Source organism: Mustela erminea, chromosome 4 (assembly GCF_009829155.1).
Source record: "Mustela erminea isolate mMusErm1 chromosome 4, mMusErm1.Pri, whole genome shotgun sequence".
NCBI classification, from domain to species: domain Eukaryota; kingdom Metazoa; phylum Chordata; class Mammalia; order Carnivora; family Mustelidae; genus Mustela; species Mustela erminea.
Window position 1 is genome coordinate 29,203,717 of NC_045617.1, and position 4,650 is coordinate 29,208,366.

At 36.8% G+C, this 4,650-nt stretch overlaps 1 pseudogene; it reads left to right on the top strand.

Moving 5' to 3' along the window:
- Positions 1 to 1,622: 1,622 nt before the first annotated feature.
- LOC116589308 lies at positions 1,623 to 2,289 on the top strand (annotated as a pseudogene).
- Positions 2,290 to 4,650: the final 2,361 nt, after the last annotated feature.

Here is a 4,650-nt window from a genome sequence, read left to right on the forward strand (position 1 = left end):
GGTACAATAAGTGGGATTGCCTAGATGATATCAAAACCTATATACAAATCAAATACTTAAAAAAAAAAGAAGATTTATTTATTTATTTATTTATTTATTTATTTGAGAGAGGGAGAACAAGCAGGAGTGGCAGAGGGAAATGGAGAAAGAATCTCAAGCAGACTCTGAACTAAGTGTAAAGCCCTTAGTGGGGCCTGATATCATGACCCCGAGATCATGACCTGAGCCAAAAACAAAGAGTCAGGTGTTCAACCAACTGTGTCATCCAGGCACCCTACAAATCAAATATTCTGTATATCTCTGAGTCTACCAAAATAACTGACACAGAGTATAACATTAGTTCGGAGGGAGATTTGGGATGCATTCCATATAGTGGTGTATATTTTTTGCTGATAAGAGAAGGGGAAAATCTGGAAACAAGAGAGGCAGCTAGCTTATATTTTTACTTTCTGTTATTTTCATTCTGAGACTCTGTAATGATTGCGCACCACTGCCCATTGTCACTTGCAGCAGTCTCCTGTGGGAAGAGTTGTTCTTGCCTCTTTTGTTGTGCATCTTGGCCACATGATTTTTTCTGGAGGAAGAATCTGAGTGGAAGTGACATGACAGTTTTGAGAAGAACCTTTAACAGTCATTACATTTTTCAGTAGCTTCCTTGAACTTTTCCATCTGTTCCAAAGCCAGCATGTTTTAGTCATGTTTATCCCATTGAAGACACAGAGCACAAAATCACAGCAAACTTGTAGCTTACACGTAATGAGAATATATATCTTTGTTTTGAAAGTCACTGAGACTAGAGTTGTTATCAATTCATGAATTCCAGATGGCTCAATAAGCAATATCAGAAACCAGATTTCTACATAGCAACAATCTAAATAATTTATATCTCAAAGGAGACTCATGTGTGTATTGCCTTTTGTGGAAATGTTTAAGCCTATGTAATTTAACCTCCTACAAAATATATGTTTGCATGTATCTGGACATAATAAACTAACCCAGCCTGATGAAAGAACATAAGGTAAAATTAATATTTGATATTTTAATGCATCAGATGAAAGTAAGATGCACCAGCTGACTGTAATTAAATTTATACTACTTATCTATTTGGGCTTGGTGATCATCAAAATACCACATACTAAAGTGTTAAAATTGGATGGTTGAAATAAACTCATTTGCAATTTCTTTTACTTCATAAACTCCTTCATATAATCTCCCCAAATTGTCATTAGCATTGTGATGGTCAGTGATTCATGATAAGAATTGATCAGTAGTAGATTGTACTAAAAAATAAATGATACATTGAGTAATCAATTTCAGAATTCTTTCTATGTCTTTAAACCTTACTCAGATGAAACATAGAAAGTAACTGAGGAAATATTAACAGTGATTTTGAAATCACTTAAAATTCATTTTCGGATATTTTTCCAGATTGGTTAGAAAAATATATGACCAAAATACTATTCACGATGAGCTCAATAGATGTAGATTTAACCACTGTATTCTTTTGCGTTATATAAAGAGAATTAATATAAGAAACACTGAAATATTGCTAATTAGATTGGGCTCTGGCTTCAGCTCAGCGGAGGGCGAGGCGGCCAGGACAGCAGCTCCCACCCTGCGCCATGCAGGCCATTGAGTGTGTAGTGGTGGGAGACAGAAATGTAGGTAAAACCTGCCTATTGATCAGTTACACAACCATGAATTTCCTTGAGAATATATCCCCACTGTGTTTGACGACTACTCTGCCAATGTTGTGCCAGATGGGAAACTGGTCAATCTGGGTTTGGGGGATACAGCTGGACAAGAAGAGTAACATATTTCATAGCCTGTCCCATTCGCAAATAGATGTATTCTTAATTTGCTTTTCTCTTGTGAGTCCTGCACCGTTTGAAAACACTGGAGCAAAGTGGTACCCTGAAGTAGGACACCAATATCCCAAAACCCTCATCATGTTAGTGGCGACTAAACTTGGTCTCAGGGAGAATGAAGCTTCAATCAAGAAACTGAAGGAGAAGAATCTGACTCCCATCACCTCGACGCAGGGTTTGGCCATGGTAAGAAAGTTGGTGCTTTAAAATGCCTGGATCGCTCCCTTATCACACAGGGAGGGCTCAACACAGTGATGAAGGTGTTAGAGGAGTTCTCTGCTCCACTCTCATCAAGAGGAGGAAAAGAAAATGTCTACTGTTTAACTGTCTGGGGCCCTCTCCTGCCCAGTGCCCCTTGGAACCTTTGTGCACTTTGCTCAAAAATGGTGGAACCTGCGCACTCAATTTCAAGTTTTTGTGACAGATTAGTTTTTTCATAAAACTACTTTGAACCAGTTAGTAATTTTTAGGTTTTATTTGTTTAAAGTGTAAAACCTCAGTCTTACCCATTATATTAAAATTTAGCTCTAAAATGACAAGATTTCTTAAAGCCGTATTTTTCTTTTTTTTTTTTTAATTAATTTTTTATTTTTTATAAACATATATTTTTATCCCCAGGGGTACAGGTCTGTGAATCACCAGGTTTACACACTTCACAGCACTCACCTAAGCACATACCCTCCTCAATATCCATAATCCCACCCCCTTCTCCCAAACCCCCTCCCCCCAGCAACCCTCAGTTTGTTTTGTGAGATTAAGAGTCACTTATGGTTTGTCTCCCTCCCAATCCCATCTTGCAACATGGGGGCTTAAGTGGGTAGGAGAAGAATAAATGAAAAGCCGTATTTTTCAAGAGCTCCTATTCTTGCTCACATTAAGCGTTGCCTAAATACTTTGTGAACTAAGTTGCATTTTGCTGAGAACAGTAAGCCCCAAACCACTCAAGACCTTTGTCTTTAAGAAGAGTCTGCAGTGTCTCTTTGGAAATACAGACACTTCCGAAGAAGTTTCTGATATGGAAAGCAGCACAGCCTCCTTCCTGAAACGTTGCTATCTAACACACCTCTAGTTTATCAACCCCTATCTGTTCCCTAACACTGTACTGAATGTCATAATGGGATGAGTGTAATGGCTCAACTCTTTGGATCAATCTTTTTTTAATTTTGTAGTGAGATTTAAACAAACAAACAAACAAACAAAAAACAGTGTATTCGCTTTTGCTGAGAGTTTGAACACACTTCTTACTCCTGTGTCCCTCTGGCAAAGTGTCTGTTCTAACCGTGTGCAGCAGGTGTGGTGATCCGAGGTTGAAGAGACTATTTTGACAAAACCGGGAGATTATTTATACCATATTGTACATGCCATAATTAAAATGAGTGAAAGTGTCATGGGTGAAATTTTAAAAGGTTAATCACTAATGCAGTAAATGATGAAGAAAGGTCACTGTTACCACTAAGTAGTTTTAAACTTTACCTTTATTCTCAGACTTGCCTTCCTTCCTGAAATTGGGCATTTAATTCATCTTTGAACTGGTCATGCCCATAGTTGCTAACTTCGTGCTTTTCTTATAGAACCCCTTCTTATGGAGCAATATACCTACTTGTATTATAAAATCTTTCTGATAATGCATTAGACATTTTTTTGTAGGTTAGTTAAAGTGCATTCTTCTTTCTTTGTTACTTTATTCAATGCTAGTAAGTGCTTCCTTTAGTTTCCTAGGAAATAGGTATAAAAATCACATGTGGCTGCTTTATAGTTTTTGAAATATTTTAGATATTCCTAAAGTATAAACTTTCTTAACATCACTGTCTTGCCAGATTACCAACCATGTGCCTTGACTAATGCTGACCCTCCTCTTGGCTTAACCCCGATGGACACGCCTTTCCTATTGCTCTGCCTAACCATGTTCCTCTGGTTCTGTAAGACCCTGCTCAGGCTAACAAATTTTTGTACAACTTACTCACTGACAAGAGGACAACTTTCAACCAACAAAATTTTTTAAATTGACAGTTATAGAATTGAGGGGTGTCTTTACATTGATCTTTTGCTAATGCAATTAGCAGTATGTTTTGCATGTATGACTTAATAAATCCTTGATTCATAAAAAATTATTGCTTATTTTAAAAATCCTAAGTAAACCTTTATTCCTAGTAGTCTTTTAAATAGAAAAAATATATATTTAATGTCTCAAAAATTTGTCAATGTTTTAAAGTTTTATAGGGATAATACAATCTTTTTTTTCTTTTTAAAGATTTTATTTATTTGACATAGAGAGACACAGTGAGAGAGGGAACACAAGCAGGGGGAGTAGGAGTGGAAGAAGTAAGCTTCCTGCCTCGCAGGGAACCCAATGTGGGACTCAACCCCAGGACCCTGGGATCATGACCTGAGCTGAAGGCAGACCCTTAACGACTGCGCCACCTAGCACCTGGGACAACACAATCTTTCCCCCATGTGCTGTTGCCATATCAAACTATATTCTTCAGATATATTTCTAGGTTTTTTTTTTATTCTTGCATGAAAGAAATTCATGGAAAAGATAAATACTTACATTATTTATTATAGTAGTTAAAAATAATACCTTTTCCTTAAAGATGTCTCCTTAAAGATTCCTAGAATCTGTGAATATGTTAGGTTATTTGGCAAAGTTTAATTAAGGCCATAGGTGGATGTAAAGTTGCTAACCAATTAATCTTAAAATAGAGGTTATCTTGAATTATCTACGCAGGCTCAATGTAATCACAAGAGTCCTTAAAAGTAGAAGAAGGAATTAGAAGAAAAG